The sequence below is a fragment of the Canis lupus genome, chromosome 8 (assembly GCF_003254725.2).
Source record: "Canis lupus dingo isolate Sandy chromosome 8, ASM325472v2, whole genome shotgun sequence".
Lineage (NCBI taxonomy): Eukaryota > Metazoa > Chordata > Mammalia > Carnivora > Canidae > Canis > Canis lupus.
This window is the reverse complement of record NC_064250.1, coordinates 14,596,642-14,620,346: the sequence shown is the minus strand read 5'-3', so window position 1 is coordinate 14,620,346 and position 23,705 is coordinate 14,596,642. Positions and strand designations below refer to the sequence as shown.

General features: G+C 37.2%; 1 long non-coding RNA gene across 3 annotated transcripts; it reads left to right on the top strand.

The window, feature by feature from the left end:
* Window positions 1-368: 368 nt before the first annotated feature.
* On the top strand, window positions 369-18,174 carry LOC112657723 (uncharacterized). 3 transcript variants are annotated; one of them, XR_003135252.3, is made up of 7 exons: window positions 369-698; window positions 4,457-4,520; window positions 10,273-10,442; window positions 11,445-11,490; window positions 14,831-14,922; window positions 15,667-15,812; window positions 17,685-18,174. It is a non-coding gene; the product is annotated as an uncharacterized LOC112657723 (long non-coding RNA). The 3 variants fall into 3 exon arrangements; XR_004817981.2 differs by having other exon boundaries at window positions 11,445-11,507; XR_003135253.3 differs by having other exon boundaries at window positions 376-510.
* The last annotated feature ends 5,531 nt before the right edge of the window (window positions 18,175-23,705 follow it).

Here is a 23,705-nt window from a genome sequence, read left to right as displayed (position 1 = left end):
CAAAGTAATATCTTTGTCTTTGAGTTCTTTTATCTGAAGTATAAAACTAAACAAAAAAACGTAAATCAAATATTTTGGCCCTTCCCTGGTCTTTCTACCATGGGCCGATTCTATTCAGCATGTATTTTTCCCCATGACATCTGAAGTACAATATAGAAATTCATCCTTTTAGTGAACTGGGTCTTTACCCAAGATTTTTATTTTGCATTTAACAAAATAACAGCAAATTTCAGGTATTAGAGAGATCGAAACAACCTCTTCTATTCTGTTGTCCTTAGAACACCATCTTTTATTCATAGCTTCTCTTGTGGTGCTGGGAGGCAGATTCTGTTGCTATAGCAACACCCTGCATATCCTTGGGGATAGCTTACAGTTTTACTTTTTTTTTGAACAACAAAGAGCCATTGATACTACATGTTGCCAAAGGTTACAAAAGTTGAATTCTAAAATGAAAATATTTCTTCTATAGAAGTGGTACACCATATGCGTCCCACAAATTCAAAGAGATATGTAAGGATATGACCTTTGTGTGAACACTGATGAATCTAGCATAATACTGTTGGGCTTCAATGGATTATTCACAGCAGAAGTAGTTGAAGTGTATGCCTTGTTTTCTAAGACCACTGGTGGGGGATAAGGGGGTTTATTCCCAGTATCTATAAAGATCCAGGAGCAGGAAAAGAAAAAAAAATTCAAAGGTACCATCACTTACATTTTGTTTGTTACTTTGTAATCACCTTCCCATCCTCACCCCCACCAAAATGAACTGCTATATCAAAATCCAATTACACTTTGACAGTAAATAGATCCTCAAAGAGTGGTTGTGGCTGAATCCTTGTTCCTCAGAATAGATATTAAATATACGAGAGTCTTAAGAGCTTTGAAATCTGTATTCCTAGCTTCATTTTAACTGGATTCTCTTTATCTATGAAAAAAAATACTCCTTAGCTAGCTATTTTGTAAAACCAGGAAAAATATTTCTTTTCAAGTATTCTTTTCAAGATAAGTTATTTCATCCCCTAGAAATCTGAAGGGATGCACTGAGAACCACAGATGAGAAGTGAGAAGATCCATAGAATCGTTTCCTGGGAAAACAGTCATAAGAGTTTATAGAGAGTCAGGACATGGGAATCTGGATTTTTCTCAATAAGCTACAGGCTAAAAACGTAGATAAAATATAAGAATGAATCCCAATCTCCTCTACTCACTAAGCCTGGGCAAATTCACTTGAGTTAGAAGACCCTCCTAGCAGACCAAGCAAACTGCATAATTCAAGGCCATTGATTCATTCATTCATTCATTCATTCATCAATATTTACTAGATATATGTTATGTTCCAAGGCACTTGAAAGCTTTTCAAAGGTTTATTAAATGCCTGATTGTACTCTTGAAGAGTTAGTCTCTAATTTAAAAGTCTTTATTGGTACAATTTCTATAGCTATAGTATAGAGAATTGTATTAAAAATAACGGAGTTACAAGGTAATCATTGCTAGTAATAATGATCACCCAGACAGTGTCATCTCCCACTAAAAGAAACCAAGTTTCCTTGGAGAAATGACTGAATACAGAAATGGTTAAGATAGGGAAAATACAAAGTCTCCTTGAACATCTTGTTCAAGGAAGCAAGGAAATGCTTAAACACCAACAGAGTCATGTCAAAAGAATATTGGTGCTAGTTTGAAGCCACATCCCATTTTGAGCATCAAAATAAATGACAGAAATAATATATTGAGTGAAAAATAAATCCATGAGTCCATAGTGAAACTCAAAAAGAATAAGTGGGGGAGAGAAGAGGACAGAAAGGGAAAAATAAAAGAGGAAAAAGCTCTACTTCACAGAAGAATACCAACTGTTATGGAATAAATTATGTCCCACCCAAAATTCATATGCTGAAGCCCTAACTCCCAATGTGACTATATTTGGAGATAGGGCCTTGAGAGAGATAAAATTAAGGTTAAATGAGATCATAGGGTAGGGTTGTAATCCTATAGAACTGGTGTCTTTATATGAAAAGGAAGAAACACCAAAGAGTTCTCTTTCCACACACCACAGAGTAGAGGCCATGTGAGGACATTAAGAAGACAGGTGTCCACAAGCCAGGAAGAGGCCTCGCCAAAATCCAATCCTGATGATACTTTGATATTGGACTTCTAGCCTCCAAAATTGTGAGAAAATACATATTTTATACTGTTTAAGCCACCCAGTCGGAGGTATTTTGTTATGATAGCCTGAGCCAACTAATACAACAGCTAATAGATATTTTTAAAAATGACAGAACTGAAAAAAATCACCATTTCTTAACCCACTATTTAAGAATCACTAATGGATGCTAAAACCACAGGTTTAAAAATATGTCCACACAGGTTAACTTTACAATGGAGAAATTAGACATGCCATCACCACGATAACCAAGTGATCAAACTTCACACCATCAATAATGGGACAACTGCATATGTGCCTCTTGCTGGATCCAATAAGAAATACACATCACCTACCCAGTATTCTTGCCAAGATGTTTAACCTGAATCCAATCATGAGAAAACAATGAGATAAATCCCAGAAAAGGAGACATTTGCAAAGCACCAGATCTAGATCTTCAAAATAGAGTCAGTGTCAGAAACAGGAGAGACTACTTACAGTCTAAAAAATCTCTAAACATCACAACCAAATGAAACTAATAAACTTCAACAAAAGCAACTAAATAGACCTATTGGGTATAACTGGAGTTTTTGTTTTTGTTTTTGTTTTTTTAAGTAGGCTCCACACTGGGAGTGGAGCCCAACACAGGGCATGAACTCAGGACTGTGAGATCAAGACCTGAGCTGAGACTAAGAGTTGAACATTTAAAGGACTGAACCACCCAGGCACCCCATAACTGGAAAATTTTTAAATGGGGCTGTACGTTTGATGACAAAATTGAATCAGTGTTAATTTTCTTGGGTGTGAATAGCCTAGTGGTTATATGGGAGATTGTCCCTATCCTCAGGCAGTTCATGCTGAAGCATTATTCATGGGTGAATTAGCACAATGTCTGCAACTTCCTTTTAAATGGTTGGAGGAGAACAACAACAAAAGATACGTATATACATATGTAAAGGCACACCCGTACTAACACACTGCAAGTTTGCTTCCAGATCACCCTGATAAAGCAATATCAATGAAAAGCAAGACAAAAGAATTGTTTGGTTTCCCAGTGCATATAAAAGTTATACTAAGTAGTCTATTAAGTGTAATAGCATTATGTCTAAAAAAAGTATGTATCTCAATCAAAAAATACTTTATTGCTAAAATTGCTAACCATCATCTGGGCTTTTGGCAAGTGCAATTACTGATCACAGATTACCATAATAATCATAATAAAGATGAAAAAGTTTGAAACATTGTGAGAATCACCAAAATGTGACACAAAGACACAAAGTGAGCAAATGCTGTTGGGAAAATGGGCCAACAGATTTGGTCAATACAGGGTTGCCACAAAACTTCAGTTTGTAAAAAAGCACAATATCTGAGAAGTACAATAAAGTGAAGCACAATAAAATGAGATATGCCTATAAATAAACAGAAAGCAAAATAAAGCAGATACAGTAAGATGTTAATAATTGATTAATGTAGATAAAAGATAGACAGCATTTAATGTATTATTCTTTCAATTTTACTGTGATTTGCAATTTTTCAAAATATACAACTTTAAAAAATAAGAAATGTAACGAATATTAAAATGTTTAACATTTTACGGCATGCAGCTCATGCTAACTACTGACCATGCGCCTACCAAGACCAAACAATGTAGCTTAAAGGTTAGAGAGGATGGATGTTGGTGCACCAGACCTCATTCAAAGCCTCTCCCAGAGCTTAGGCAAATAACATTTCCAAGTTTTAGGTTTCTGCAGTGAAATACAAGTGTCTAACTGATAAGCAGTTGAGAAGATTTAATGAGGTTTATGAAAAATGTCTGGCACACAAGAAGGTGCTATTATTATTACATAATAATATTACATGGTGGAATGAGGATAGGATTTGGAGGTTACTTAGCTTCCATTACAGGCTACACACTCTGGTAAGCACTCTTTATTGATACTATGACCTCATTTACTAACATTGAGTGACTGCATTATATTGCTTGTGACCATTTTTGTGGCAAGATTGTCTTCAACCCAATTAAAATTTCCTTAAGGGGAGGGATCATGGCTTAACCCTAATTTCTGTATCTCCTAAAGAGCCTAGTTATACATGGTTAAATATAATAATATTTCATCTGTATACTATGTAAGATCAGTGCTTCTCCATCCCGAATACACATTAGAATCACCTGGAGAGCTTTTAAAAAAATCTGATGCTTGGATACCACCCCTAGGTATTTTTATTTCATTGGTCTCGAGTGGGACTTAGACCTCAATATTTTTTTAAATTCCCAAGGTGATTGTAAAAAAGTTTATGTTTTGTGTTTCTCCTTAGTGAAATGGCACCAGCTATTCCTGCCAACTCTCCACCTACTTTGGAGTAATCTGAAGTTCCAGAGGTAGGTAGGAGTGTATTTTAACATGTCAGCTTTCTCCTATGATCAGCTTGTCCTCTTATTTCTTAAGCAATCTCAGATCATTTATAACACTTTCATGTAGGTTGTATAGGGGAGGAAAAATATCTTTTTCCTCTATTCTTCTGGGACTGCTCTAACAAGAGACAGATTAACGAGAGAAAAGCATACAAATTTATTTAATATACATTTTTCATGACACAGGAGCCTTCAAAAGGAAGTGAAGACTCCCAAAAATAATTAAATCTGAGAATTTTTATATTAGGTTTGATAAAGAGCAAAAATTGTGGGAAAATATGATGGGACAAAAGGCATGGGGGAAGTGTAGTAAACTAGGGGAAGCTTAGCAAATGTCTGTTCATTCAAATTCTTCTGTGTCCCTTCATCCTTAGAGATAAGGATGCTCCTTTTCTCTAGGTATAGGAAAATCACCTCTCACATGAAGGTTTTATGACCTGCTTAAGGGGGAAAGTCAGAAAGTTCCTTCCTGCACATGCTGTTTCTAAAGTTCCTTCAGCTTAAAATATTCAATATGCCAAAGTAATTATTTTGGGATAGTGAGTCTTGAACCTCATCTGTTGTTAATATAAAATGTGATGGATTTGTGCTTCAATTTATCAAAATGGGTAATTACACCTGCTGCTCTTTCTTCAGTTGGTGAAAACTATAAAGGTGAGTAAACCAGAAGTTTGGGTGAAATTTTCACAGCACAATAATCTCCTGAACAACTGAAACGTAATGGTTATAGTGCATTGTTTGATAATTTGGATTTCACAATCAGAAAATATTTTCATTTGTGCCCTAGAGAAACCAAATCAGAAGATAGACCATTTGAATGATAAAAGAAATGGAGATATGTAGGAAGGGAAATCAGAATCAGCAAGCATAATAAGAATATTGAGAATATGGGCATTTTAGCACATCTATCTGGCCAGCTGCCAATGTTGAAAAACAAGTTCCTCATAAAAATACACCCAGGCACTGGTTGGAATGCTGAGCATGTCCTACAGTCCTTCAACCACGATAGCCCCTCTGGTCATGAGTGTTGGCTGCAACCCTGGTAGTCTGAGGTATCTAGGTTTCATTTCCTGCCCTTGTCTGTGCCCTTAGAGATCTTGAACCGCTGGGAAGGCACCATTTGTCATCAATAAAATATAAAAAGAAAGGGCACTCACAGTGCACAGTAAGATATAATTACTAATGAGGCTCTTGTTTCTTCAAAGGAACCAGGACTAGACTACTTCCAAAAACTGTCCAATTCCCCACTAACAGCCAGGTCACCCTAGACAAATCACTTAACCTCTCAATGTTCAAGTTTTCCCATCTGTCAGACAGAGATAATAAAGTGCTTAATTCATAGGGTTGTTATGAGGATTCAATAAAAGAAGGTATGTCAAATGCTTAACACTGTTCCCTCATACATAGTTTCACTGGCTAAATGGAAACTGCTATTATATTATTAATATAGTAATAAACCCAGTAGTTTCACGGGTGGAAAAATAAAATAAATGGATGGAAATCCAAATTAACTCCTGTTTCCATTAATTTGTGTATGAGAAAGCTTTGCAATTTCAGCAGATAGTAATGGACTGATTTATCCCAATTTTGTTTTGACAGTGCCTTCAAACAAAGTTTAGATATTTAAAGCCACTGTCCTTTAAAAAAGAACCCAAAGAGGGGATCCCTGGGGTGGCTCAGTGGGTTGGTGCCTACCTTCGGCCCAGGGTGTGATCCTGGAGCCCCAGGATCGAGTCCCATGTCGGGCTCCTTGCATGGAGCCTGCTTCTCCCTCTGCTTCTTTCTCTCCCTGTGTCTCTCATGAATAAATAAATAAAATCTTTAAAAAAAAAAAAAAGAACCCAAAGAGTAATTACTTCTAGAAAAAATAGCTTCTTCAAATTTTACAAATTGCCATTTCTTCTAACTAAATCTAAGACATCTCCTCCAAGTTAGTAAAAAGATGATGTTAAAGTGGGACTGTTCCACTCATTGCCAAGTCATTTCTAACTAACGGTGAGGCATTTGAGACTTTAAATTTTAAACTGAAAAGAATAATGCAAATGAGAGTAAAAATCCATATTGAGGGGATGCCTGGGTGGCTCAGTAGGGTCCTGGGGTCGAGCCCCAAGCCCCACATCATTGGGCTTCTCCCTCTCCTTCTGCTCCTCCCTCCACCCCACTCATGCTCTGACTCTCTCAAATAAATAAATAAAATCTTTAAAATAAAATGTTGGGTAAGACATCATTGAAAAACAATATGCTAGAGAGTTGGAAACCAAAGGAGAAAAAGCAATACAATAAGCCTTACTGGAGCAAAAGGGGAGAATTTAGTGATTACTTAGTGTAAGGAAGAAAAAACTTTTCCTCTGCTTTCTCAGATTCAAAACATGGAATCCTTGAAATTAAACAGGTAAAAGACATTCACGGGAAAAAGGCACACAAGGTATATTGATCTTAATAATAACATCATGCATGGGGGCATCACAGAAAAGAAGTGAAAACCAAAAGCAGTGGTTAGACTGGGATTAGGGGAGGCTTATATATCACTTTAACCAAGAGTGATGAACTGTGGAGAAATGGCTAGACACAGGAAAGGGGGCCAGAGCTCCCAGGAGTGGTAAATTGAGGGAAGGCGGCTGTTCAGTATGGTCTGTCAGGCAGATTCATCTTTGTGCTCTCTCTGGTCCTCCTGGTACAAGGATGTGGGAACGTCTTTACAAATGAAATTTCTGCCCTGCTTTTAGGGTCAGAAATGGGGAGGACAGAGAAATTTTCCTTTTTTTTTTTTTAAAGATTTTATTTATTTATTCATGATAGACACAGAGAGAGAGAGAGGCAAAGACGCAGGCAGAGGGAGAAGCAGGCTCCATGCAGGAAGCCTGATGTGGGACTTGATACCGGGACCCCAGGATCATGCCCTGAGCCAGAAGGCAGTTGCTTAACCGCTGAGCCACCCAGGGATCCTGACAGAGAACTCTTCCTATGCCTTTCTTCATTGCCTTCAGCTCAAAATAATCCTTATGCCAAAGGGACATATCTGGGGGTGGCATATTCTGGACCCTTCACTAGAAAGCAGCTGAGGACTCACACTGAAATTTCCAAAGGCAAGTTGCTCCAAATAACACAAATAGATAAAATTGTTCTACCACATAGTTTAAGTGTGCTAAAGGAGGAATATTAGAAGTAGACTAGTCAGGATATAACAAAAGAAAGCTAAAGATTTCTTATGAGGGTGGAAAGGACATTGATTTTTTTTTAGATTTATTTTAGAAAGAGAGAGAGAGAGCATGCACATGAGTGGGGGCAAGGGTAGAGGGAGAGAATCTTCGAGCAGACTCCCCACTGAGCAGGCAGCCTGCTGTGGGACTCCATCCCACAACCCATGAGATCATGATCTGAGCTGAAACCTAGAGGCTGATGCTTAACTGACCTGAGACACCCAGGTGCCCTGGGAATTGACTTTTTAAATGTTAAAATGAGAAAAGCTGAATGGTTTCAAAGGGTTGGGTTTTTTTTTTCAGGGAAGTCAAAACTTTGACATTATTCTTGTTGTCTTTTACTAGAGCTTTAAAATGTTGAAACATTTAATCAAAGTATTGCAACAAATATAGACAGATAGATGGAGTGTAAATCAATTTTACCCTTAGTAAACTCAACACAAGGTAGGACATCTCCTAAATTTAAAGATTCTAAGCCCTTAAAAAAAAAAAAAAAAAAAAAAAGACTGATTCCTACTCTAATGAAACAATTCTAGATAAAACATGAGATAAAGTGTTACTTTTAAGTCCAGGTACTAGGTGGGCCTTTGGCAATCCACCAGATCTTTGTGGGTCTCAATCACACTGTGGATACAGTAGACTAAAATGGACCCTGGAGTGGTCTCCCTCATAAAATCCTGTTTCAATACAAATGGATATGACTCTTTGTTAAGACGTAACTCTTTTTCTTCTATCACACTTTTAAATTTGAATACATTCCTCACAAAAATAGTTGCATGATATATGACAATAAAAAACATACTTTCTTCTCAGCTCCTCTTATAGAACAGGATTACAGGCATTTTTAGGTTCCCAAAATCTTATAAAACCAAAATTTGAAACATTTTAACATATATTGCTATCTCAAGAGGTTGTAAAATTTTAAATCAAGTTTTTAGCAAGTAGGCTTGATTTGTTATGAATTGTTCATACAGTTATTAAAATGCTATTTGGGGGGGCACCGGGGTGGCTCAGTCCATTAAGCGTCTGCCTGTGGCTCGTGTCATGATCCCAGGGTCCTGGAATCAAGCCCCACATCAGGCTCCCTGCTCAGTGGGGAGCCTGCTTCTCCCTCTCCCCCTTGTCTCCCTCCTTGTGCTCTCTCTCTCAAATAAATAAATAAATACACTCTTTAATAAACAAATAAATAAAATGCCACTTTGAAAAATTACAGAACACTTTTCAAATTTCATGTGCATCTGAATATTATATCTCTAGATATTTGCATATTCACATATTTAAGTTTGAGGGACCAATGTTCCTCCTACAGAAACTTACATGGCATGAAGCAACAATGTGGGGTCAATCATAATTAAGCATGCTGTTATTGAACATGTTGATCCAAATGATTCCTTAATCTTTTTAAAGTTGTTCTTTTCCTTTATGTTTTTGCAAAGCTTCAAAAACCTGTATTTTTTTATCTTCTATCTTAGAGTAAAAGGTTTGGAAATTATGCTAATAGATTAGAGTTATAATCCTGTCCATGTAAAAGTTCTGGTTCCCAAAGCACATTTTCTGGTCCCGTAAGAGCTTGACACTAACTCAGCACCAGTGGTATGGGGAATGTTGCCCGTGATCACCTTTCCCTTTTTAGAATGCTTTTTCCAGTTCAATTTGGTGACCCTTTCTTTTCTTTCTAGTTATTGGGGGCCTTTTCTAAGTACTACCAAATAGTAAATTACCACAAAGACAAGTGGAAGGAAAAAACATCTTTAAAATAACTTCACACACCACCTGCAATTCTGGTAAATGCCTTGCTCTCAGAGTGTGCGGGCATTTCTGAGAGATCTGTCAAATCAGCTGCGCTGCCCCCCCACGGGGATCCGTGTTCCCTTTTCAGCTCAGTAATCAAATAGCTCTGACTGGTCCATGTCTGCTTTTGTCCACTTCTGACCTACATGTTCCTGTGAGGGACATCTTTGTCTCACTTTTCTTTGGTCACTGAGTTCATGTACCTCAATAGGCTAAGTCTGGCAGTCCATTAACGAGAATTCTCAGCTCAGCCTGAGGCCACCCAGAAACCCCGGTGGCATGTTCTCACTGAATGGCTTCACTGGTGGCCCATTCAAATGGGCTAATGTCAGAAAAAAGGGTTGAATGGGGCGCCAATGTACACCATTGCCGAGGCAAAGTGACTGGGCTTCCAATAAAGCCTCCCCCGGGGTGACGTTAAGCAGAGTTATCAATGGTGCAGAGGCTGAGCCGGGGCTAATGCTCCAATCATGCCAGCAACAGGTGGCACAAAGGCAGCCACTTCAATACGAAATCACCGTACAGAGTTCACCTGCAACTCAATCCTCTCTCCAGCTTCCAACCTGCAGATAAATGTGCAGATACACCTCCTCTCCCTCTGGTTCTGGGGCAAGCTCACATAAGACATTCTAGGTGGGAAAGGATATGGACATTGTTCGTTTCCAATTGTTCTGAGGTTTACATCTCCTGTTGAAAAGCTTTCTTAAAGCCCTTTTATTTTCTCATAGACCATACAGAAGCAGATAAAGCATTGTCTCAAGGGTCATCCCCAAAGCATTAAAAAGGCATTTTAGCTCAGAAAAAGAATATTTTGATTATGTGAAACAGATGTCACATTACAGCCCCGTGTTGCTAACTCTCACAAGAGAACATCTTGAACTGCAACAAAATTATGAAGGTATGATGACTAAACCAATTCTGCAGCTCCTCCTCCCCTAATCAGGGCAAATGAAAGGGAAAAGAAAAGGATAGTACAACTCTCATTTTTCCTTCTAAATATATCTGAGTAGAAACATAAAAGCAACCAACAAGTCAGGCTTTTCATAATTATTTTTAATTTCACTTAAGACCCCTGGATTTCTGAATTATTCACAAATATACAGTATTCCCACACATCAACCTAGAAGAATAGCCCAAAATTATAATCCTACTATCACTCAAACTTGCCACCGAAATGAACCAGTACCACTGCATCCCGTATCCCTAATCCTTAAATCATGGTGACAGCCTGCAGAGTGAGGCCACGATCGTGACAACTTCAGCCTCCCTGGAACAGTCAACAATTTGTTTGCCCACTCACTACAAGTCAACATATACAAAAGCAATTTTATTTCTTCAGCTTCCTCAAAAACATTTTTCTACTCTTGAATCAAAAATACCAATATGCCAGAGACTATAGGGCTATCTCACCATCTCAGCTAATTCTGGAAAACTCTAATTTTGTTGAGGGATAAAGGCCAAAGCACAAGATGCACACTCATACACAAAATGGAATTCAACCCACATGGAAGTGATCCTTAAATATTCCAGAATGCAAACCTTGGGGATCTCCCAACTACAGAGGAGGCCCTGAGAACTCATTTTGATCCATGTTAAAGAGGGATGGTTTTTGTGGGGGGAACTCTCTGGGGCCCACATTGTCTATCTAATCTTTGCGTAGAGGTTTTCCCAGGGCCTTATATTTGGTTACCAAGCCAGCAGCTGGCGCTGGACAGCTGTCCTAGAGGAGACTTCTTTTAGGACTGCAGCCCCAAATTGATTCCCACACAATTTTGCTGTTCTCATATATTAAGGGCCTGATGATAAGATTCAGGGACAGTGGTTCTTGGGCACTACAGAAAAGGTAACAGGTGTCACAGAACCACTAGCATAAAAATCTTTTTCTCTTTTTCCTTTGCAGCCACGTAAAAGGTTTCTCTCCACCTGTCCCTCATCTTCCAGTGCTAGTAAGCAACTAAAGAAGGTTTTGCAAATTATTATAATTTTTATGTAATGTGGAATTCATTTCTTTTCCCTTATTTCTTATAATAGACATGGATTGTTTTTGTACTCAGAAAAAGTTATTTTTTTAATAGTTAATTTTTTTAAAGTTCATTGATCCTCAATCTTTTATTCCTCAGAAGTGGAATTTTGCCCTCAATTCCTTAAGATAAACTAAATATTTGCATGACATGCTATTAAGAGAAACTACCGGCTAATTTTTGAAAAATGAAATTCAAATAACTCAATCAAGAAAAAAATTTCCTGTCTTCTCTCTCCATAATTTCCTTCCTTCTTAGTCGTACTTCACCCAACACTGTTTAAGGTGTAAACTTAAGTTTTTAAAAAATCTATGGCTTCTTGCTGGGGCTGATATCTATAAAGCCCATGCTCCTTTAACTACAATAGCATTTGAGGGTATCTAGATCTTGCTCCAGGAAACTGCAACCATGAGATGTCAGAACTCATCCACTTTGGTTCCTCTGGTCTATTTCCAGAGAATGCAATGGTACCCTCAAAACCACAACAAACCTGAGTTAAAACTAGATTAGGTTCATACCTGCCACCTGACTTGCATTATTTCTCTCATCTTTATTACTTGTGTAGATCAGCTTAAAAAGGGAGAAACTTAGGGGCACCTGGGTGGCTCAGTCATGATCTTGGGATTGTGAGATTGTGAGATCAAGCTCTGAGTCAGGGCTCCACTCTCAGTGGGGTGACTTCTTGGGATTCTCTCTCTCTCCCTCTGACCCTCCCTACCCCACCCTTCTCTCTCTCTCTCTCTCTCTCTGTGTCTCTCTCTCACTCAAATAAATAAGTAAATCTTAAAAAATAAAAAGAAGTCAGAAACTTAAACAGCATTTTTTTTTTAAAGATGCCTCTAGAGTTTACTCTCTTCACTGCCTCTGAAGAGGCTCCACAGAATGCCCAGAAAGAATAGGCCAATCCCCAGCTGTCCCTTTGTTTTCAATTTCTTCCCCCCTTCCTGTTGTGCCCTTCCCCAATTTCCTCCCCCCCAGCCACCTAAACTTTGCTTTTGAAGGCATCCTTGACTTCAGAGAAGTTATGCCATGTCATGGATGTCCCTTCTTCTAAGGCCAGCTAATAGAGATAATGGGCCCTGTGGGAGAGAGGAAGCCAAAGAAAGAGAGGTATTCCTTTGGATACTTAAGGGAATTAATAAGGAGCCTCACGAGACTCTGGCTAACAAATAAAAAAAAAAAAATGGAAAGCAGCTGATGTTGTTTTACTAGATCCTTGATGCACTCAAGGAAAGGCTGCTGTGGAAGTGGTGGGGTGTGGGGGAGAATGGGGATGGTGGGGGATGTTGTTTGGAGGAGGGGAGTAATTTTTTAAATTATCCTTAGGCCACTTATTGAAGACTTCAAATCAATGTTTCAGATAATTGAGACTATTAATTAAGACTATATCTCAGAAAAGTCATTAGCATTTTGCTCACTAGACAGCAATGGAACAATGAATAAATCCTAGTTAAACAAGGGAAAGTCAGTATCAATCATTTCATAGGTCAGAAACCGAAGTATTTAAATGCTGCTGTGGGACAAATCAGAAAGAATTTAGAAAAACCACTTTCCTTTTTCCAGCCTACATTTTTTCTCTGGAGATAGACAAAGGACCAAGTTACACCCCTAATCTCCCTAACCTCAGTAAAGAACACTTCACAGAATTCTTTTGATGTTGACTTCAGGCCCTTAAAGCCTGGCCTTTTCTGTACATGTACTGGAAATCATATGCAGGAATTTTAGGATGGGAATATACCTACCAACCCTGCCCTCAGAGCAAAATCTGTTTCAACTAACCTTTAGGATGGAACTCAATGATGTGTGTTCTTATTGGATCCTAACTCCAAAATTTCACTCAAACCTACCACCTCCTTTCCAAAGAATGACTGAATTGAGTTACAACACAGAAATATTTCATATAGGAATTAGCCATCACATTGGTTCTAATCTTCCTGTATAGCTACAAAGGTAGCAATGATACTGGTGAAGGCCACATTAACATCTTCCACATAAACAGCCTGCCCAATTCAGAAAAAAGAATGATTAGATAGACACCCCAAAGTACAAAAACAGGATAAATCACATTTGAAGTATTAATACAGACATACATAATGAACATTATCCTAGTATTTTGTCATTGTTGCTACAAACAAGTGGCTTTATATGGAAAAAAATTACATTATATTTTCTTACCTCGTGACCCCAGAGTAGAATCAGCTTGGCATTGTATTGACTCTATTCCTAAGAGACAAGTCCTTTCATTGAAGGAAAATCTTGCTCCAAGAATCCCATGCTCAGTGGCTAAAGAAAATTAACATAGAAAGATGAAAAAAAAAAAGCATTTTAGTACAATACAGCTAATTCTGTATATGCAAGTGGGTGGACCTGTATCACAGAGCAGCAACACTCCATAGAAGACCTATGCCTTTATGGAATAACTTTTTTCCCTCCTAACTAAGCTTCCAAACACCTTTGTTTTCTAATCCTACAAATGTCATTGATGTTGTAGAATCGCTTCTTTGCAAAATATATGTGTGATTCTTAAGAGCAAGTGTCAGATGAAGTTATTTATTATATGCAGATTTCAGTTATCTTTGTTTAAATGAAGAGTCAGTTGTGCCAAGATCCCAAGCAAACCTACCAACTAGTGACATGCAGTGTATGTGTCTACACCTTCAGAGCTTGTCATAAGCTATAGATGCCATCTTCCTGGACTGCCTTTGAAGTTCTAATGTTTTTGCACTTCAAAGGGGTACCAAGACAATAGTAGGGATGAAGGGAGTGGGTCTTATTCCCCAATTCAAAAAAATGTTAGGCATATTTTATGAGCCTAAATGGCTTTGTGTTTCATTGTCAAAATCTTTCTTCACTAAAAGGCTAAAACTAGCTAGAACACAGTAGATTGTACTAATTATATAGTCTACTAATTAAAGACTTTATACATAAAATAATTAGCAATGAAGTATCTATGCCAACTGGTTAGTGTACACTTTATTGATATGGCAAAGTCTTTAACAAAATCTTTAACAAAATTATTTTTAACAAGATCTTTAACAAAATTATTTTAAATCTGCTATTTCCTCCCTTTTTTGTAACATTCTTAAAAGACTCTTTACTATCATCAAATGGCCCTTCTGTTCTCTTGAATTCCATTGGCAAGAGTTGCAAGCTTCTGGGTTAAAAACATTTCTAAATAAGATTTATGTATTTAAAAAATTATTGTTGTGACTTCACTCCATTTTCTATATGAAAGGCCCTAATAAAGTTTTTAATCTTTTAACAGCTTAAAAAATAAGCAGTGCCTGGCACCCAAATCTAAAAGAAAGCCAGCAACAGGTCCAATGAAAATCGTGCAGAAAGCCCATCAGACATTAAGTAAATACTTTGCTTCTGTTTTCTAGTCCCTTTTTGTTTAGTTACCATGGCAACCTGGTTTTGTGGGGGTCACTTGGAATGTATAAGAATTTGCTGCAATTAGATGCTTGTGTCCTATTGGTCAGTATGATAGAAAGTAGTAAAACTAAAAAGAAATAAAAGAGAAGGAAAGGCACGGGTGAATGTGGACAAAGCGAACATGCACTTTGGGAACCAAAGAAAAATTTTGTAAACCTAATTATCTTTCAGAGCTATTTTCAAAGTTGCTCTTAATAAAAATGTCCATATCTGTTAGCCTGTGATTTCTCACCTTACTGACCTTCCAAGTTCCTCTTTAGCTGTAACACACTTCTTGCACTTGATTTTACTTTTGTTGTTCTCTAATTGTTTTATGGATATGTCTTATCTCTTCATAAAATTCCAAAAGTTCGTCATGGTCAGGACCACCTGCTATACTTTTGAGGAAGTGTAATAAAACAGAGAAACCCATGGAAGTAGAATTAGATGTAATAGACTGTGGTCTAGATTTTGAAACCAATTAGTTGTACAGCACTTAGCCAAGTGCCTTCAACCTCACTGAACCTCAGTTTCTATATTATAAGACTCATGCCTTTTAAAGGTATTTAAATTAGATTAGTTTATACAATCAACAGTGTTATTTATACCTGTGATATGTTTATTATGTATTTCCTGAATTAAGTTTCATTGATTCAATGTTTTATTTTAAAATTCTGTCTCGGGAAGCCCTGCATATGTAGAAGGTCAAGATACCTGCTGCTTCTCCAGTACTCAAGAGACACTATCATTTTGTTATGGACCCTCAGACTATAAATTTTAAATCCGTGGTTAGATGGAGTGAAGGTATCCTACTTCTCTGGTGAAAAGAAGAAGTAAGTTAAATGTCTGTGAGTGTATTCACAAAGAAAAATAACAGCATTAACAAATGTGCAAAGATTTGCTTAGCCTGGCTTATAGGAAGGCAAAGCAGAATTCCAGTTGTGTCTCATCCAGATCCAGAGACCGTGAATTACAGAGGAATTGTTTACTTAAAATAGCATTACTGCTTTTTTTAAAAGCAATATCTATTAAAGTTTAAACTTATTACTAGACTTATCAAATGATTTCAAATCTCAGCTTGATTGTTTACAATCGAAAGATTAGCTAAATTCTCCTCCACTCACCATGATCACTCCAGATGCTTTAAGCACTTGTTCATCTGCTCAAGAAGGTTATCCATTCAGGCTTTATTTCAACATCTCCACTGGCAAAACAACAACAACAACAACAACAACAACCACCTCACCATACCCCCAAAGCCATTCATCCTGTGTTTAAGCAGCTCTAATTGTTAAATAATTCTTCCTTATATTAAAACCAAATCCCTCTTCCCTGTTATTCTATACATTGGTCCCAGGCTGCAGTTGCTCTCATAACATTGTTTGGATTCTTTTCCTCTGACTACACATCAGGTTTCCAGGACCTTCTTCAAGAGGCACCCTGAGATAAACACAATTTTCTCTCCTGGCCAACCAAGACAGTGTACAATAGGACTATGCTCCCATAGTTAATTCAACAAGCATGATTGTGTGCCTGTTTGAAGCTATATGCTGAAGACATAAGATAAACTAGACAACATCTTTGATTGCAGGGAGATGATATCTATCTATGGGAAGAGCCAAGAATGTTAGCAAACAGGTTCAACAAAAGGGCTGAAAGCTAAGGTTGACAATATAGTAGTGTTCCAAAAAGTATGTTTCCAGCGCTCCCTGGGGAGTGGGAAAGAGCCAGAAAAATTTCAGAGAGAAGGTTTTGCCAGGTAGTTCAAAGAGAAAGAGTGTTCTGGGAAGAAGCAATAGTATAAACAAAAGCTCTGACGTTATGATTAAGCATGATAAATTCAGGAAACTCCAAAAAGTTCATTATAACTGAAATGCAGGGCATAAGACAAGACAAAGCAATATCTTAGGTTAGAGAAGTAGGCAAGGGCCAAATGGTGGAGGACTGTTTATGTCAAGCTAAGGCATCTAAACTTTGTCCTATAGTCTAGTGGTCTTTAAGCTGGGGTGTACATACCACAGGAAATGCACAAAATGATCCATTAGAGTAAAATATGAGATTTTCTATTTTATTTGATTTTTACCCCAAGAATTAGGAAAATGTAAAGCTTTACTAATATTTCATTTGAATTGACACTAGCAAACTCAATAGGTTTGAATATCAAACTGTCACATGTCATACACAGTAAGCAAACCATCTTGAAGGAAAAATGGGAATTCTACAAAATGGAAGGCTGGACAATTGGCCATCATCCTGTTATTCATTTTACTTTTATCAAAAACCCTGCATTTTATGGTGCCTAGTTAAGTATATGTATGGATTATATTATCTACTTTTAAGTAAATAACACTTATAAAATAGACAAGTGACTTAATATCTCTTCAAAGGAACTCCAACTGAAGATAACACTAACAGGGTAAGCAAAATAAGAGTTAAGAAAAGCGCAGAATTAATCCTTCTACTCATGGTATAATCTCTTTGTCAGGTAAAAATACTAACAATACATTCAAATCTGTTAAATCACTGACATATATATGTATATACATGTATATACATACGATAAAGACTATTTAAGGTATGGATTTACATCTAAAATATGAAGACCTTACAAATTTTTTCTAGATTTGGTAAAGATTAATAGTTTCTTTTGCAAGACTTTTACTTAACAGTAATAACTTTGGTTAAAAATACTTGTTCTTTCTTAGGAAACATGGTCCAAAGCATTTGGAAGGCCATCTGTTAATGCTTACATACCTTTTGTGTACCTTGTCCCTAAGCCTTGGAGACTGCATCTTAATACATGGTAGCCCTCCATCTGAGGGCTCTCTAGATCCACAAATAGGTAAGCCAGAAGTGCTCAATAGCTCTTATCTGTGCCTCAATTGGGACAACTCAGAAAAATGCTGTGCTAGCTCCTGAGCTCTCCAGCGGGAGTGAGCCCTAGTGGCCCATAGCAGGAACCTGCTTGGTGATATCTCCTTTACTGGATCATTCTCTTCCTTTTCTCACTCCTGCCATCCCTTATCCATGCTTTCAGGGATCTGCTTTTCCCAAATAAACTTACACTCAACTCCTTCTTTCAAGATCTGCTTCTTTGGGAACCTAACCTAAGACAGTGACTGATTAAAATGCATCAGATAAATAAATGGAAAACAAAGCTAAATGAAGAAATGAGTATTAGACATTTGCTAAACATCTGAGAATAAAACTATGTGTTTCTAATATGTTTCTTCTTGATATTTGTTACACTCTCAATAATGAAATATATGAACTTTTTTTTGTGAGCCAATAAAGTAAAATGTACTAAAGAGTATACATTTTCATTAGTATTGACATCTTTTGAAAACACTCTGTCAGAGAAATACTGTGTAAAAAGAGAAAGTTGGCCGAAGAGAGAGAGAAAAAAGGCTCTAGGGTTAAGTGACAAATTTAGCACCATAGTAAATTATTAACTACATTATATAGGCAAATTTAGGTGCAAAAATGGTGAAGCAGATGAACATTTTATTTTGTTGATGGCATTAATTTTATAAAAACAAAGCCTTTAAAATGCAGTCCACATCTTTATAATACTTCAATATCACCTATCAATGAGGTAAAAAATTATCATGAAAATCTGAGGTATTACAGAGATTTGTTATGTCACAGCAAAGAACTGAAAAAGAACTTTCATATATAAAGATGAGTTGTACATTTTCCTTTTACAAACAGATGTCCAAAATTTGCTCACTTTTCCTATGCTGAGAATAATTTTCCATTATCATACAACCTACCAGGTGGACTTTTTAAAATAAATAAACATCAGGGATCCCTGGGTGGCTCAGCGGTTTGGCGCCTGCCTTTGGTCTAGGGTGCAGTCCTGGACTCCCCGAATCGAGTCCCACATCGGGCTCCCGGCATGGAGTCTGCTTCTCCTTCTGCCTGTGTCGCTGCCTCTCTCTCTATGTCTATCATGAATAAATAAATAATTAAAAAAATAAACAAACAAACAAACAAACAAACAAACATCAATCAAAATGTTAGCAAGTTGGGACGCCTGGGTGATTCTGCGGTTGAGGTCTGCCTACAGCTTCAGGACGTGATCCCGGGATCTGGGATGGAGTCTCACATCCAACTCCTGCAAGGAGCCTGCTTCTCCCTCTGCCTGTGTCTCTGCCTCTGCCTCTCTCTCTCTCTCTCTCTCTGTCTTTCATGAATAAATAAATCTTCTTTAAAAAAATGTTAGCAAGTTATTTCATGAATAGCAACAAACTGATTCTAAAGTATTTATGGAGATGCAAAAGACCTCAAATAGCCAACACAGTAGTGAAGGAGGAAAATAAAGATTTGGTTTGGGCGAAAAAATAAACAAATAGATCAATGGACAGGATAAAGAGTCCAGAAACAGACTCTCATAAATACAGTCACAGCTCTTTGAATTTGAAAGGTGCAAAGGCAGCACAATAAAGTAAATATAGTCTTTTCAACACATGATGCTGGAACACGTAGACATCTATATGCAAAACAATTCATCTAGGCACATATCTTACATTTTTCACAAAAATGAACTCAAAATGCATCATAAACTCAAATGTAAAATGTAAAACTATAAAACTCTAGAAGATAATGTAAGAGAAACCCTAGATGATCTTGGGCATGGTGATGTCTTTTAAGATACAAAACCAAAGACATGATCCTTGAAAGAAACAATTGATAAGCTGGACCTTATTAAAAGGCAAAACCTCTGTTCTGCAAAAGACAGTATCAAGAGAATTAGAAGACTAGGAGAAAATATTTGCAAAAGACATCATCTGATGAAGTACTGTTATTCAATATATACAAAGAACTCTTAAAACTCAACAGGAAGAAAACAAGTAACTCAATTGAAAAATGGACCAAAAGTCTGAGCCTGCACATCACCAAAGACATAGATAGCAAATAAGCATATGAAAAGATTCTCCCCAAAACATTTTATCAGAGTAATGCAAATTAGAACAACACTGAGGTATCACTCTACCCCCTTAGAATGGCCCAATCGGGAACACTGACAATACCAAATGCTGAAGAGAATGTGGGGTAACAAGGATTCTTGTTGATTGCTGGTGAAAATGCAAAGTGATACAGCCACTTTGGAAGATAATTTGGTGGTTTCTTACAAAACAAAACAAAACATACTCTCACCATATGATCCAGTAATCACCCTTTTTGGTATGTACCCAAAGAAGTCAAAAATTTATGTCCACACAAAAATCTTCCCAGGGATATTTATATCAGCTTAGTTGATAAGTGCCAAAACTTCGAAGCAGCCAAGATGTCCCTCAGTAGGTGAATGGACAAATAAACTGTGGTACATCCAGACAATAAAATATTATTCAGCACTAAAAAGAAATGAGCTATCAAGTCATGAAAAGACATGGAGGAAACTTAAATTCATATGAGTAAGTGAAAGAAGCCAATCTGAAAAGGGTATATACTGTATGACTCCAACTATAAGACATTCTGGAAAATGCAAAACTATGGAGACAGTAAAAAGATCAGTTGTCGGGGTGGGGATGGGAGAAGATGAACAGGCAAAGTACAGATTTCTAGGGCAGTGAAATAGTCTGTATGATGAGATAATGATGGATATATGTTAATACATATTTGTCCAAACCTATAGATGGTACAATATCAAGAATAAACTCTAAGGTAAACTATGGATTTGGGGCAATTATAACTTGTCAGTGCAGGTTCATCTTTGGTAGAAAGTCTACCATTCTGATGAGTGATATTGCTAATGGAGGAAATGTGTGTGGAAGCAGTAGATATATGGAGAATCTCTGTGCCTTCTTATCAATTTTGTTGTAAACCTAAAACTGCTCTAAAAAATCAAGTCTTTAATTAATAAACAATCTGCCATTTCAGAATAAAGGTGACAGTTTAACAGTGAATGAAAAAGCAACTGTTTTTCAAAAGAAACATGAACAGAGCATACTTGAAATGGCAATATTTCCATTATTGTGTGACTTCATTACCAAAAGCAATGAAAAGGAAAGCGTTGTTCTCATGTCTGCACATTTAAAAGCATGAAAATTGGGGCACCTGGGTAGCTCAGTTGGTTAAGCATCTGCCTTCGGCTCAAGTCAGGATCCCATGGTCCCCATGTTGGGCTCCCTGCTCAGCAGAGAGTCTGCTTCTCCCTCTGCCTCGACCCCACCCCCTGTTTATGCTTGCACTCTCTCTCTCTCTCTCAAATAAAAATCTTTTTTAAAAAAGGCATGAAAATTCAATTCTCTAACTTGTTCTAAAATTTTGTAAATAAAAGGTTTCAAGGGGTTTTTTGGTTAAAAAAATAATGAAATATAACACCTTTTAGTTAGCTCACAATAACAACTAATTGAAATTATGGAAGATAAAAATATATTACCCAAATTTCAGAAAGAAAGAGATGTGAATAATTGATGAGTGGGACTGAAAGATAAAAATTGTATTTTAGTTATTGCCAGTGATGCACTTCTATTTGTTTTTGAAGTATCCTGTGCTTAACCACTGCAGCAATCAAAAGCAAACATCAAAATAAACTGAACTTCAAATGACTATCTCAAAAAAATGCTAAGCCAAGTTTTTAAAAGATTTTATTTATTTATTCATGAAAGACAGAGAGAGAGAGAGAGGCAGAAATATAGGCAGAGGGAGAAGCAGGCTCCTCACAGAGAGCCCAATGTGGGACTTGATCCCCGGATAGGGATCACGCACTGAGCCAAAGGCAGACGCGCTCAACTGCTGAGCCACCCAGGCATCCCAAGCCAAGTTTAAAAAAAAAAAAAAATAATGAAACACATTTAAGCACACTGCTAAAATAGGTTAGTTATTTTTGTTCTATTAACAAATGATATTTTAAATGATTTAAATTCCTATTGGATCTCATCCTTTTGAGTTTGTTTTGTGTATGTTTTATGATCTGTGAAATAAATAATATTTACATTATATACTTACTTTTACACATTTATGTTGAATATGCATGCTTCAAGCATTCTTTTTTTTAAAAAAAGATTTTATTTATTTACTTGAGCGACAGAAAGAAGAGGAACAGAAGGAGAGGGATAAGGAGACTGAGTGGAGAACAGAGTCTGATTTGGGGCTCAATCTCACGACCTTGATCATGACCAGAGTGAAATCAGAGTTAGGCTCTCAACTGACTAAGCCTCCCAGGTGCCACTCCAAACATTCTTATAGATATGGCACATGGACAACAAGAAGACTGGATGAAGGTCTACTGAAGGGTTTAGAGTTGGGAAACAACATGACCGCACTTGTGTTTTGTGGTTTTGTTTTGTTTTAAGATTTTAATTTATTTATTCATGAGAAACACAGAGAGAGAGGCAGAGACACAGGCGGAAAGAGAAGTAGGCTCCCTGCAGGGAGCCCAATGCGGCACTCGATTCCAGGATCCCAGGATCATGACCTGGTCGAAGGCAGACACTCAACCACTGAGCCACCCAGACACCCCTACACTTGTGTTTTGAATGCATACTCGAGAAATGGTGTAGACAACCATGCAAACCTGGAGACAGACAAATTAGGAAACTATTTGACAGTCAAGTAGAGATAATTAGTCCTAAACTAAAACAGTAGCAATTGACAGAGAGATGAACAGGGGCTTAAGTGACTAGAACTTGGAAAACCAACTTTATGTGAAGATCAGAGAAAGACCTAAATAATGAGTCGACTCCCTAGTTTAGGCCATAAGTGACTTCATTGGTAATAGTGTTCACACCCAGATAGGCCCTCCCTTAGAAAATACTAAGAGAACAGCAGGGTTTGAAGAAAGAGCTAATATACCTACTAAATCTAATATGCTGTAGGAGATCAGTACTGATGGCAGAAGACTGGGCTTAGAGTTGGAAGTTGTCAGTTTGTATGATTACACTTGGTTACTTTATTTTTTTTTCTTGGTTACTTTATTAAAGCAGTTTTAAAATAGATTGTTTTTCTTTAGTTTGAGGAGAGAAAGATCAGTTATATTATCCTGTGAATCCATACTGAGTTTAAAATTAGCTTTTATGGGATGCCTGGGTGGCTCAGTGGTTGAGCATCTGCCTTTGGCTCAGGGCATGATCCCGAATTCCTGGGATCGAGTCTCACATCAGGCTCCTTGCATGGAGCCTGTGTCTCTGCCTTTCTTTCTGTGTCTCTCATGAATGAATAAATAAAATCTTAAAAAAAATAAATAAATAAAATTAGCTTTTAAATCTTTTTCACATGTGATATTGTTAAGGCACTTCTCTTTATGCTGTGTTTTTGCCATTAAGTTTATGGACCTAAGAATAGGACTTTCCCCTTGTGCTTATCTCATTTTGCTTTGCTCAAGTCAACACATCAAAAGGTTTATGGAGCTCTGCTTGGATGGTGATGACCATCAAGAACATCAACCATAGGTTCCAGCTTTATATCATCACTTGCTAACTCTTAATAATAAAAAATTTCATGGCATGTCTTTTTGCCCCTCCTGGCTCTCAGATACCTATTATTGATTGTATGGCACCCTATCATCATCAGTAACCTGCATGCCAACTATTTTATTTTTACTTTTCTTGATGTTCTTCCTTGTACCACATTTCCAATCCCCTCTTTTCCTTACAGGTTCCCCACCCCCATATCTGATCTGCACTGAAAAAACAAAATAAAATAACTGAGTGCTCTACAATTTTAACTTCCCCATTGATGAGATTGGCATCTTTATTCTAATTCATTCATTCATTCGATGA